This window comes from Scyliorhinus canicula, chromosome 17 (genome assembly GCF_902713615.1).
Source record: "Scyliorhinus canicula chromosome 17, sScyCan1.1, whole genome shotgun sequence".
In the NCBI taxonomy this organism is placed as follows: domain Eukaryota; kingdom Metazoa; phylum Chordata; class Chondrichthyes; order Carcharhiniformes; family Scyliorhinidae; genus Scyliorhinus; species Scyliorhinus canicula.
Genome location: NC_052162.1, coordinates 5,167,807 through 5,182,274, shown reverse-complemented (window position 1 = coordinate 5,182,274; position 14,468 = coordinate 5,167,807). Strand labels below are relative to the sequence as shown.

Below are 14,468 nucleotides of genomic sequence, written 5' to 3'. Positions count from 1 at the left end.
TTTTAATTGCAGTGATTTATCACAGGCCTCTCGCTTGCAAAGGTGAGTTCAGCATTACATTGAGCAGCATTATTTAAGTTTTGGGATGTAACAGAGTACTTTTCCCAGCAGGACAAGTGCTTTTTTGCATTCAAAAGAAAAGAAAACAGTAATTGCAAACATTTGTGTCATCGGACGAAATTCTCCGACCCCCAGCAGGGTCGGAGAATCGCCTGGGGCCGCCAGAAATCCCACCCCCGCCGTGGCAGAGATTCTCCGCCACCCGGGAATTGGCGGGGGCGGGAATCACGCCACTCCGATCGGCGAGGCCCCTGCGGTGATTCTCCGGCCCGGATGGGCTGAATTCCCGCCGCTGGGAGGCCTCTCCCGCCGCTGAGGTTTGAACCACCTCTGGTGGCGGCGGGATCGGCGCCGTGACTGGGCCCCCGGGGTCCTGGGGGGGGGCGCGGGGCGATCGGACCCCAGGGGGTGCCCCCACGGTGGCCAGGCCCGCGATCAGGGCCCCCTGCTCAGACTTCGGGCCAGTGCCCTGGGTGTACTCTTTCTCCTCCGCCGCCGCCACGGCCTCCGCCATGGCAGAAGCGGAAGAGAAACCCACATCGCGCATGTGCCGGTGGTGACGTCAGCGGCAGCTGGCAGCTGACGTCATGCCGGCGCATGAGCCGACCGGCGAAAGCCTTTCGGCCAGCCCCGCTGCCGGGCGGCGGGCCTCAAAGGCCGCTGGCGCCGGTTTTTTGCGCCAGTCTTCTGGTGCCAACCACTCCGGAGCGGGGCTAGCCCCCAAAGGTGCAGAGAATTCCCCACCTTTGGGGAGGCCCGACCCCGGAGTGGTTAGCGCCACTCCCCTACGCCGGGACCCCCTGTCACGCTGGGTAGGGGAGAATCCCGCCCATGGTCTGAAGTGAGGTGATGGCATAATGGCATTGTCAGTGGACTAGTGATCCAAAGACCCAAAATAATTCTCTGGAGACCTGAGTTGGAATCCCACCAGCGCAGATGGTCATATGGTGAAATTTGAATTCGACAAAAATCTGAAATTGAAACTCCAATGATGACCATGAAACATTGTCATAAAAACCCATTTGGTTCACTAATGCCCCTTGGGGAAGGAAACCTGCCTTTCTCGTCTGGTCTAAATGTGACTCCAGATCAACAGCCATTTGGTTGAGTCTCAGCTGTCCCCTGAAATGGCCTAGCGAGAAACTCAGTTCAAGAGCAATTAGGGATGGGGAACAAATGTCGGCCTATTCGGCAAATTCCACATCCCATGAACCAATTTTTAAAAAATACTTTTTTTTTCAGTGTGGCAAAATACTTTTCCAGCTTAAAAGCACCTAACTGCTTCAGAACTGCTTTGATTGAAAGGGCATCAGGTACTGCTTTGAAAGGGCATCAGGTACTGCTTTGAAAGGGCATCAGGTACTGCTTTGAAAGGGCATCAGGTACTGCTTTGAAAAAAGCCCAGCCATCCAGTTCCAGTGGGTTCCACTGTTTGCAATTACAAGAGTTTGTTTTGACAGCTGATCCCATTCTGAATGTGCTTGATTTAAAAAGCAACTTACTTCAGCGAGAGATTGTTTCCATGGTTTGATTGTGTATTTTAAGAGGTTACTAAAGGCTCTTTTTGTGGCTCGTGAATAGATGTTAGATTCGCTTTTACAATTGTTTGACCACTTTCTGGAATTAATATTTTTTTTAGTCTCCTTTACTGTCCAAAATTGTGCAGGTTAGGTGGGGTTACAGGGATAGAGTGGGGGAGTAGCCCTAGTTACGATGCTCTTTTGGAGCTTCGGTGCAGATTCGATGAGCCAAATAGCCTCCTTCTGCATTGTAGAGGTTCTATCATTCTACAATCAATTACAACCTTAACAATCAACATTTACAATGAGAACAATTCACAAATTCAGCAGTCAATAAGCTAGATGTTTCAGAGGACGTCAATTCCTGTGTAGTTGTTGGCAGGTCTCTGCTTTTTCACGTTGACTGCAGTCTCTGGTGTTTTTGGTTTAGTTTGGATGTCATCCACAGTTGTCTTAACCGGTGTCGACCGAGTGTTTGGAGGTTGACTCGGTGTTGAAGTGTCCTCAACCGGAGTGCTGTTTTCCACAGTTTCTGATATTGTCAGGTTGTCAGGAATGTCTAGGCCTTCATTTACCACAGTGTGGTGCAGACTTTCGGTTGACTCTGTGTCTGACAAACTAATTTTAGTTGCTAAAAGTTGATCAGCGTGCCTCCTCCACACTACATCATCCCGGATTTGAATGGTGTAGGAGACCAGTCCTGTCTGTGCCAAGACGATGGCTGGTATTCACTTCTCACTGGTTGTGCAGTTCCTTGCCAATACTTCCTGACCTTTCTTAAAAACGCAGCCTGTTCACATGTTGCAAAACCATGCTGTTTTGTCTCAACAATTTCTCTTATCTTTGACAGCTTCAGCAAATCAAATGCTGCTCATCACTGTCCTTTTACCATGAGTAATGCCAGAGAACTTTGAGTTGTCAAATGAGTCGTGTTCCTGTATGTCATCAGGAATTGGCTTAGTCATTTAGACAATGACCCTTGCTCACGGGTTACCCTCAATGAATATTTGGTTGTCCGAACAAACCTTTCAGCCAGCCCATTTGTGGCAGGACGATGAGAAGCAGATTGGATGTGTTAGATTCCATTCTCCTTTCGAGAATTTGTGGGCTGTCAGCGGCGTGCACAGCTGCATGGCTGCCTTGCCGGCTGCAGCAATGGTGTTCCGTGCCCGTCCACCCCGACCCCACAGCCCACCTCCTGGCCACCCCCACTACTACTCCTCCCAGCTCTAGCAGAAGCCCTCCAGCCAGCGGTACAACTGTCAGCACACTATGGCGATGTTGGACATTTTCCCTCCCCCCCCCCCCCCCCCCCCCCCTCCCCCTCACCAGCCACGACGGCGGTTTCACGATTTGTAAAAGCACAAGTGAAGCGCATCATCGGGAACTCGGCCCATCGGAGCCGGAGAATCGCAGATGCCCCAGAGAATACCGGCTGGAGCCTAATGACATTCAAACGGTGTGTACTGCACATGCATTCCGGTCCACATTGATGCTGCTGTCGAGGTGATGGAGAATAACCATTTGGCGTTGAATCGGCGCTCGCCGCGATTTTGGTGTCGGAACGTATTCTCTGTCCAATTGCATTTGCCGATTTCGATGTCAGCCAATGGACAATCCCGCCTCATATATTTGCACAGAAGCGAGTGGCAAGTCAGAAGATTGGAGAGAAATAAAGAACATCAAAGAATGACAAAAAGATTGATAAGGAGGGGAAAACTGGGATATGAGAGAAAGCTAACCAATAATATTAAGGTGGATAGGAAGAATTTCTATAGATAATTAAATGAGAAAAGAATTAACAGTGAGTCTTGGTCCCATAGAAAGTGCATTTGGGGAATTAGTAACAAAAAGTTGGGCTATGACTGATAATTGAACAGGTATTTTGCCTCCTTCTTCATTATGGAGACACGAGTGACATTGCAGAAATAGCTGTAAATCAGGGAATGGAAGGGAGAGAGGAACTCAGGATAAATACAATCACCGGGGAAGTGGTATTGGGCAAATTGTTGGGACTGCGGGATAATAAATCCCCAGGTCTGCATGAACTTCACTCTAAGCGCTTGAAAGACGTGGCTAATGAGATGGTTGACACACTTGTTTTAATTTTCCAAAATTGCCTTGATTTAGAGAAGGTTCATTAGTCTGGAAGATAGCAAATGTAATTCCTTTATTCAAAAAGGGCGGGAGACAGAGAGCAAGAACATTTAGAAGCCATTATTAAAGATGTTATAGCACTTGGAAAAATTCAAGGCAATCAGCCAGAGTGAACATGGTTTTGTGAAAGAGAAATCACGTTAAACCAAGGTATTAGAGTTCTTTGAAGGAGTCACATGTATTGTGGAAAAAGGGGAACCATTGGGTATACTGTACTTGGATTTCCCGAAGGCATTTGCTAAGGTGCCAGATCAAAGATTATTGCGCAAAATAAAAGCTCATGGTGTAGAGGGTAACAAATTGACATGGACAGATGATTGGCTCGCTAACAGGAAATAGAGAGTGACATAAGTGGGTATTTTAATTGTTGACAGGATATGACGAGTGGTATACCTGAGAGATCAGTGCTGGGGCCTCAATGTTTTACAATTTATAGAAATTACTTGAATGAAGGGGCTGAAGGTGTGTTTGCTAAACTTACCAGGAATGCTCTAATGAGGAAAGGTCAGAGAGGTTAGGTTTGCATCCACTAGAGCTGAGAAGAGTAAGGGGTGACTTGATCGACAGCTTTAAAATCCTGAGGAATATTGACGGGGTGGAAGTGGGAAGGATGTTTCCTCTTGTCAGAGAATCTGGAACTCGAGAATGGCAGATGGAGTTGAATTTGGATAACTGTGAGGTGATGCATTTTGGTAGATCAAATCAGGGCAGGACCGACTCAGTTAATGGCAGGGAGTTGGGGAGAGTCACTGAACAAAGAGATCTCGGGGCACAGGTTCATAGCACCCTGCAGGTGGAGTCGCAGGTGGACAGGGTGGTGAAGAAGGCATTCAGCATGCTACGTTTTATTGGTCAGAATATTGAATACAGGAGTTGGGACGTCTTGCTGAAGTTGTACAAGACATTGTGAGGGGCATAGAATGAAATGAAAAATGAAAATGAAAATCGCTTATTGTCACGAGTAGGCTTCAATGAAGTTACTGTGAAAAGCCCCTAGTCGCCACATTCCAGCGCCTGTCCGGGGAGGCTGGTATGGGAATCGAACCGTGCTGCTGGCCTGAATGTAGATAGTCAACATCTTTACATGGGCAGGATGGGTATAGAGGGATATGGGCCAAATATGGGTAAGTGGGACTAACTTAGTGATAGAAACTGGGCAGCATAGACCAGCTGGGCCGAAGGGCCTGTTTCCATGCTGTAAACATCTAAACAGTCTTAGCCGTCTGGGCATTATCCGTCTTGTGCAGTTCGCGGAGTGGGCAGCTCCTGTAGTCCCGATGCTGAAGCCGGATAAAACCATCCGTCTGTGTGGCGATTGTAAATTGGCACTGAACAAGGCCACCCAGTTGGATGGGTTTATTAAAAATTAATTGACTGGATGAAGAGCCTCGCTGGTTAGACCAGCATTTATGGCCCATCCCCAGTTGGCCTTCAGAAGGTGGTGAGTTGTGTTCTTGAACTGTAGGATTTACAGTGCAGGAGGAAGCCATTTGGCTCATCGAGTTTGCACCGATCCTTGGAAAGACCGTCCCACTTAAGCCCTCACTTCCAACCCATCCCTGTAACCCAATAACCCCTCCTAACCTTTTTGGACACAAAGGGCAATTTAGCGTGGCCAATCCACCTAACCTGCACATCTTTGGACTATGGGAGGAAACCGGAGCACCCGGAGGAAACCCATGCACACACGGGGAGGACGTGCAGACTCCGCACAGACAGTGACCCAAGCCGGGAAGTGACCAGAACCTGGGACCCTGGGGCTGTGAAGCCACAGTGCTAATCGCTGTGCTACCGTGCTACCTATGCAGTCCTTGAGGTGTAGGTACACCCACTGTACCATTAAGGAGGGTGTTCCAGGATTTTGCCCAGCGACAGTGAATGAGCAGCGATATAATTCCAAGTCAGGGTGGTGAGTGACTTGGAGGGGAACCTCCAGGTGGTGGAGTTCCCAGGTATCTGCTGCTCTTGTCCTTCTAGATGGTAGTGGTCATGGGTTTGGTAAGCACTGCCTCGGGAGCCTTGGTGAGTTAATGCAGTGCATCTTGTAGATGGTACACACGGTTGCCACTGTTCACTTTGCCACGGTGCAGGGTTTGAATGTTTGTGGAAGGGGAGCAATCAAGTGGGCTGCTTTTGTCCTGGATGGTGTCGAGCTTCTTGAATGTTGTTCAAGCTGCACTCATCTAGGCAAGTAGACAGTATTCCATTACACTCCTGACTTGTACCTTGAAGATGGGGGACAGACTTTGGGAGGCCAGGATATGAGTTACTCGCCGTAGGACTCCTAGCCTTTGACCTGCCCTGGTAGCCACAGTATTAATATGACTAGTCCAGTTCAGTTTCTGGTCAATGGTAACCACCAGGATGTTGATTGTGGGGAATTCAGCGATGGTAATGCCATTGAATGTCATGAGGCAATGATTAAATCCTTTTTTGTAGGAGATGGTTATTGCCTGCCATTTGTGTGGCAAGAATGTAACTTGCCACTTGTCAGCCCAAGCCTTGATTTGGCCAGACCTTGCTGCATTTGGACATGGACTGCTTCATTATCTGAGGAGTTGTGAATAGTGCTGAACATTGTGCAGTCATCAGCAAACACTTTTGACCTTATGATTGAAGGGAGGTCATTGATGAAGCAGCTGAAGATGGTTAGGCCTGGGACACAACCCTGAGGAACTCCTGCAGTGATGTACTGGAGCTGAGATGATTGACGTCCAACCACCACAATCATCCTCCTTTATGCCAGGTATGACTCCAACCAGCGGAGATTTTTCCCCCTGATTCCCATTGACTCCAGTTTAGCTCGGGCTCCTTGATACCATACTTGGTCAAATGCTGTCTTTATGTTAAGGGAAGTCACTCTCACCTCACCTCTGGCATTCCAAGGCTGTAATGAGGTCAGGAGCTGAGTGACCCTGACGGAACACAAACTGAGGGTCTGTGAGCAGGGTACTGCTGAGTATGTGCCGCTTGATAGCACCGTTGATGACTCCTTCCATCACTTTGCTGTTCATGGAGAGTAGACTGATAGGGCGGTAAGTGGCTGGGTTGGATTTGTCCTGTTTCTTGTGTACAGGACACACCTGGGCAGTTTTCCACGTTGCTGGGTAGATGCCAGTGTTGTAGCTGAACTGGAACAGCTTGGCTAGGGGTGCGGTAAGAAGTGGAGTCTTGTCAGGGCCCATAGTCTTTGCAGTATCCAGTGCCTTCAGCCGTTTCTTGATATCACGTGCCTCCCCATCTGGCACCGGGGCAGTGTTGTCCCACAAGATGGATGAAGGGATGGAAGCCAATAGCCTATAAATCAAGGACCTTGGCCGATGCAGAGTGTAGGTACGCTCAGATTGAAATGGAAGGTTGACTGTAATCTTTGCGGCATTTTACAATCATAACGGATCACAAACAGTTGCTCGGCCTGTTCAAGGATGAAAAGGCAATCCCATCGATAGCGCAGCCTGGTGACATATGAGTAGTATGTTTTTGAGTATCATCCGGGTGCGCAAATCGCAGACACGGATGCCCTGAGCCGGCTCCTAGTGCCAACATGCCCCCTGTCCCTGCCAGTATGGGACAAAGTTATGTTGGCACTGAATTTTATGGACACCTTGCCGGTCACTGCCTCGTAGATTCGCGAGTGGACACAAAAGGACCCCATCTGCGCGAAGTCGCACCACATTGTCCTGCATGGAGGGACAACAGGGAAAACTGCCTGAGGAGCTGCGGATTGTCATGACCAAGAGCTCAGTGTGGAGGACAGCATTCTCTTATGGGCAGCCCATGTTCTGGTCCCAAGTCAAGGCAGGAAAGCCACATTGGACGATCTGCACTCGGAAGTTGTTAGGCTAAATCTCAGTTCAATGAGTGAGTCGACACAGTAAGGCTTCAATCAAGTAGATAGTTTTTTACTTAGGATTGTAACACGTACAGCCATCTGAGTTATGGCTGGAGAAGGCGCATTCTGCCGAGCCTCAAGTTACACACACTGATAAAGGTTGTTCCGCGCGCAATGGCCTTGGGCGGGTTACATAGCTGCCCACTCATAGTACTGTTGCTAACATAAATGTTATCTAAACCGCCACCCCCATCGCCCTCCTTAGTCAGAGCTAGAAGCAGCTGCAGAAATATACCTTACAATCCCTCCTTTGTCCTCTTATGAGGACAACAATTACTTCCCGCGCCCCCTATGTTTTGAAACGCGCGCAAAAAGAAAATAAAAAACCCTTTTTGCCAAGCGTTCTATACCGCCTGGTTGGGTCTTGAGGTCTCAGGAAGGTGAGGACCCCCCAATCCTCTTGGCTCGACCCGCCGGAGTCTCAAGTCCTTCCCAGGGGCGGTGTACATTATATACAATTTTTGCCTTGCCCCTTATAACCCGCGCGTTTTTCTTTCGTTCCCTTCCCCCCCCAGTTTCACATTTCAGCTTCTAAGTACTCTTCTTGGTCAAAAATATCTTCATGTCCTGGTATTTAGGAGGTAGTTCCTCCCGGTTGGCGAATGCCCTCAGCCCACGGGATTTTTCCGGGTTTTCTGATACACACCAGGTCCCCTTCTTTTATCGGACTCTCCTGTCCTTCTTCTCCGTCACCGGCCGCGTTGTTCACCTGTTGCGAAACTAAAGTGACCATGTTACCGAGCATTTTGATATATTGACTCATTTCAATTTCCCTATCTTCCCATGTTTGCACCCACTCCGGGTTGGTCTTGGGTCCTGGGTCGTTAAGAGGGTGAAAATTCAAAACTTAAGATTTGTAAGTTCCAATTAAAAAGCATCTTCAGCTGTGTGGACTGTTCATTACTTTATCAGAATTTAAAAGGCCAGAACTCGCAGGCAAACCAGCATGGGAGTGTCAAGACATCTTCTGGATTACACACAAAAGCTTGTTGAAAGGGTGGACTGTCTTGCAGAGACAAAAAGGGGCGTATAGTGGGTGCATAAATTGGAATGATGCCATTCGCATCTCGAAACTTGTTTTTAAATTTTTCACTCAAATGGCTGGGAGTAAAAGTTGGAGTGCTGCCAAATTCCCGTTATCAAGTTTTTCAGGGAACACAATATGTTATTGAAACTCATGGACATATTTCATTTACCCATCTGTTGTTTATAAGTCATTCTGCAATCTCATAATTAAAACATCTGCGTTGTGAGACAGTTTAGTTTCACCCTACTGATGATTATTTGTGTCAGGGAAGTTCCAACCCTGAACCAATGAAACACGGCTTGATCACACCTGTCACATGCACTTCAACCATCCCAACCTCCGCTGAACACTACAAAACCAATACTTTCCTATTCCTACACACATAATCTCGCACCCTGACCAAAATTCTCTGTGTATCAAAATTACCCTTCAATGACAATGCGCAGACAACCCGAAGCTTTCAAATAATCACAGCTCATAAAAAGTCAAGGTCTGAAGTCAAAGTCTGAATACAGAGACAGTGAATAGTTCAGAACAACGTTTAGATGCCTAAAACTCTCTCTCTCTCTCTCTCTCTCTCTGTCTGTCTCTGGAACTCTTGTCGCTCTTTCTCTTTATCTAACTACCCCTCCCCTTCTCTGTCTCTCCCTGACGTTCTCTTTCGCTCTCTCAACTTTCGCTGTCTCTATCAGTCTCTCTCTCTCTACGTAACTCTCGCTACGTAACTCTCTGTCTGTCTCTCTTTCTCTAAAATGGAACAAAATTAAAATACTGAACAAAATTTTTCATTCTCCTTCAAAAACTTTATCTGTGTCATTCCATTTAAGTCAATTTCCACTGATTAATTTTAGAGGCATTAGCTATTCTTAGAGATGTATATTTCTTTGTGCAGATGACCTGCTTGCTGAAATGGTTAAATTTTTGTACAGAATCAAAAGTGGTGGAGAACTTGGCATGATGCCATCTCCATCCGTTATGTGACCTTAGACATTACCCATCCTTTCAATTTTCAATGTTCGTTGTTTAACTGGTTTTTGGAAAGAGACATTACTGGATGTTTATTTTTCTTTTATTTCAAGTGAGTTGAATTACTGCTGAATTTATCTGGACGGCTTGAAACGATCTGAAGTTATTCTCGACATGTATCCATTCTTAAGTTTCTAACCGTAACCTTGTATTGATTTTCCTCCCCATTTTTTTGTTTTGGGAGGGGGGGTTAGTCATCCTCAGATATTCCTGAACAAAAGTAATTGAGTGTTTTAGCCCCTTTCTGATCTTTTGGACTTCACTTAATTTGATTATTTTTTTTCTCTCCTTGAGACATTCCGGGACAGTCGTTAGCCGTAATTGTTGGCAGTTTTGTGAGGTCTTTACGCTATCTTTACCCACTTGATTGCTTTGCTTAAAGGAGTTAGAGCTCAATTCCTTTAAACCAGCCTGTCTTCCAAATGGTATGAAGGTTTAATTTATATCATTTGTGCTTAGAACTTTATTTGTCTTATCTTTACTTCTGTGTATCTCACCATTTTTCTCTGTTCCACAGAAATCACACCCATCTTTGATCATTGTTTTTTTTTTACCAGAGTATTTTGCTCTTCAAAAACCAAAAAATGTTTTAAACTGACTTTTTTACTCATTTGGCCTTGATACTAGATTTATTAGATGTTACCTCACCGTCTGTCCGCCTTGCCAAGTGATTCTAATTTTAGGCGGTCAAAGGTTTGACTACTCGCCTTGTCCACCGGCTCGAGCGGCGTCCAGCTCAGCAAATCCTTCCAAACTTACACTAAATGTTAGGGGTGAAAATATTCACACAAAGGCCTGAATATCAGTAACAAAGCAGTTTACTATGTCAGAATTCTGGGAGATAAGATTTGGGAACTCCGCAGTCCCTGACAGCACCTTATCTCACTTAAGCTTAAACTCACATGGATTAATATACAGATTCAAGGCGGATAGCCTAATGACTTGGTTCTTTTCCCATATGTGCCGTCCTCTTTTTTTTTAAGACGTTGGCTGTTTTAACTATTTCTTTCTCTGTCAATTTTATACCCAATTTTAATGCATTAGTTTTCCCCCAGTGGCCATTTTTCTTCTAAATTTTTATGCTCTTTTCGCGCGCTAATGTTACCGGACATTTATATTTCAAGGACATTTATATTTCAAATCTCTTATGAACCGGTGATAATAGATCCAAAACTGTTTTGTTTTCAATGCCCGACCTTCACGTGACAGATCTCTGTTCTTAATAACCAGTCTAAGGCAACAAAACAATTTTCCGATTCTAAGACTCTACTTCCTTCTCACTCTACTTCTGAGATCTGACAGTTTTTTAAGTAAAGACTTTAAGTAAATATTATCACTAATATTTGGTCGAAGGTAATAGACTCTATTTCCTTCTCACTCTACTTCTGATATCTGACAGTTTTTTAAGTAAAGACTTTAAGTAAATATTATCACTAATATTTGGTCGAAGGTTATAACATGTCCTCTACTTCCTTCTCACTCTACTTCTGAGATCTGACAGTTTTTTAAGTAAAGACTTTGAGTAAATATTATCACTAATATTTGGTCGAAGGTAGTAGACTTCCTGGGTCATTAATCTTACACCTTAAGGACTTTTAAGTTTAACTTAACACTTACGTGTCACAATCCCAAGGCGTTTGACGTCCGGCTATGGTCGTCTTCTAATTTTTTCTCCTTTTTCAATCACTGAGACAATTATTACACAATTTAAAATTTCAATTTTGGAGTTTTGATTTAACAGGTTTGACTCCGTACCTTCTTTTTAGCCGGCTTTTAATTGTCTCTGCGATCTTAAACGGAGTTGTGTTCGACTCCCCCCAACGTCGGGGTCACCAATTTGTTAGGCTAAATCTCAGTTCAATGAGTGAGTCGACACAGTAAGGCTTCAATCAAGTAGATAGTTTTTTACTTAGGATTGTAACACGTACAGCCATCTGAGTTATGGCTGGAGAAGGCGCATTCTGCCGAGCCTCAAGTTACACACACTGATAAAGGTTGTTCCGCGCGCAATGGCCTTGGGCGGGTTACATAGCTGCCCACTCACAGTACTGTTGCTAACATAAATGTTATCTAAACCGCCACCCCCATCGCCCTCCTTAGTCAGAGCTAGAAGCAGCTGCACAAATATACCTTACAATGTGTCCAAACTGAAGATGCTCTCTGGTGGCCGGGCGTTGATGGCGACACCGAAAGGTTGGTGCAACAGTGCCCAGCATGTCACCAGCATCAAAACTCTCGCCAACAGCGTCTCTTCATCCCTGGGAGTGGCCAGGCCGGCCCTGGGTTCGATTACCTACTGACTGGGCCTGTCCAGGGCTCAATGTTCCCTCTACTCGTTGACGGCCGGGTGGGTTTTTACCGGATGCCATCTACCACTTCACGGACTACCATTGAGAAGTTGCTCCAATGTTTAATCTCCATGGCATCCCAAAGTTGCTCTTAACCGATAAAGGCACCCCTTTTACCAGCGTGGAATTCCTCCACTTCATGCAGGCGAATGGCGTAAAACATATTCGGACCGCTCCATACCACCCCTCTTCAAACAGCCTGGCTGAGCGACCGTTACAGATTTTTAAGAGGGGCATCAAAAAATAACCCACTGGATTCATGGATACTAAATTGCCGTGGTTCCTCTTTAGTTATCCGGCCACACCACCTATAGCGCCAGGGTGGTGTCAGCAGATGCACAAGGATGGCCCAATTGATCTCCCGTGCGGCTCGTGGAATATAAACTCCCCCGCTGAAGTGCAGAGGCATAACAGCGGGGCTGGTTGAATCGGGCCGTTAAAATCCAGCCAGGATTGGAACCGGCATCTTCCTGGCTTCCAGGCTGGGATCGTGCGCTGCTTGCCGCGTGGCAGCTTTGCTTTTCTTTAACAGGCTAAACCTTTCTTTCCTTTAACAGAATAGACCTACGTGTTCAAGCCTTCTCGGTGACTCCTGTAAATATTATACTTACAAAGTTGAAAGTATAAATGGAGATTTTGCAATTCCTGATTCCAATAAGACAGCGTCAGTTTCAGGGAGTTTGGATACAGAGAGAGCACTGCAACACTACAGCACTGACTCACCCACACTCAAATCCTACAAGCAGTGCTCCCTTCTGGGAGTACAGGGTCATGTAATCATTTCTTACAAAGTATAATAGAAAACATTATTTCTGAAACATGTTAGTGTAATGCATTGCTGCCATCTACTGGTTTCCAATGACAACCTCCAAGTGGCATTACATGATCTTTCTAATTGAGGAGAATGAGATAGAAAGTTACTCAGATAAAAGCAAGACACTGAGGATGCTGGAAATTTGGAATAAAAACAGAAGAGTCCATATGACTGTCATAATATACACACAAGTATATGATGGTGCATAGACAGACACTGACTGACACACTGAATGACCAATCAACACACAGAACACAGCAGCCAATCACCAGACAGGACACAGCCACTATAAAGCCAGAGGACACTAGTTTTCCCTCTCTCTTGGGATGCAGCCTCTGAGACAGCCAGAGCCCGTAATCAGCAACACGAACATCTACCATGTGCCAGCAGTATAGTCTGGTCAGGTTAGCCTCAGGTCTCCAGTCAACTCAACATAGTGTCAACCCACAGTGCAAGTATGTTTAACAGCTCATAGTTAAATAAAATAGAGTTGTACTTCTCCAAGTGTTGGTAGCCTGTGTCTCTTTCTCTTCTATGGTAAACGCAGTCCTCGCAGACCCAGCATACCCAACATATCATGGTACCAGTGCGTGATGTTAGAGTTTGATGGACCTACCCTGAGATAGTCTGTCTTTGACCAGCGATCAGCCATCCGGTAGTATTGACAGCGTGCGCCCTCCCCGCCGCTCCGCATCACCAGAAACCTCGGTGCCAACTGGCAGATATTTAAGCAGAAGTTTCAGCTGTACCTCCAAGCCACCGATCTTGAAGCCGCCTCAGGTGCCAGAAAGATTGCTCTCTTTCTCTCCACGGCCAGGGACCACGCCATCCACATTTTTAACTCTCTCACATTCACTGAAGGTGAGGACAAGTCCTAGTTCAAAACAGTCCTGCTCAAATTCGACAGCCACTGTGACATCAAAGTCAACGAAAGTTTTGAACACTACGTCTTTCAACAGCGTCTGCAGGGTAAGGATGAACCTTTTCAATCTTTTATAACCCATCTTCGCATCCTTGCGCAATCCTGCAATTACGGCTCCACCTCCGACTCAATGATCCGCGACCAGATCATTTTCAGAGTGCACTCGGAGCCCCTACGCCAGCAGCTCCTTAGTGTGAAACAGCTCACCCTCGCTTTCGCCTTCGAAACCTACATTCTGCATGAGAATGCCACTAACCGATACTCGCACATTCAAGCAGCAGAGACGGCGCGGCAAGGCCCCCACGATGTGGAACGGGTGCAGGCCGTAAAACAGCTCGAGCCTGGGTGAGGACAGCCATTTTGCGCACTTTTCCCGTGCTCCCGTGCTCCCGTGCTCCCGCGCACGCGCGCAACGACCGAGGGGACGGCGAGGCCGAAGACCAAACTATGCAGGCGCACACAACGTACGACCGCACCGCGCATGTGCGGTGGCGCACTGAGCATTCTGATGTCAGACGTGCAACAACTGTGGCTCCTCACACTTAAAGCGGCAATGTCCCGCAAAATCTCGACGCTGCCTCCAGTGTGGCAAGCTTGGCCACCATGCAGCCCGGTGCAGGTCTGCTCAAACACTTGCTTCCCGTCGCTCCCAGCAGCATCCCAGGAACGTCTGGACCGTATAACAACCGGTCACAGATTCCG

General features: G+C 46.7%; 1 long non-coding RNA gene across 1 annotated transcript; it reads right to left on the bottom strand.

The window, feature by feature from the left end:
• Positions 1–7,618: 7,618 nt before the first annotated feature.
• On the bottom strand, positions 7,619–11,814 carry LOC119952322. Its single transcript, XR_005457826.1, has 2 exons — positions 11,300–11,814; positions 7,619–8,349 (listed from the first exon to the last, which is right to left on the bottom strand). It is a non-coding gene; the product is annotated as an uncharacterized LOC119952322 (long non-coding RNA).
• Between the last annotated feature and the right edge of the window lie 2,654 nt (positions 11,815–14,468).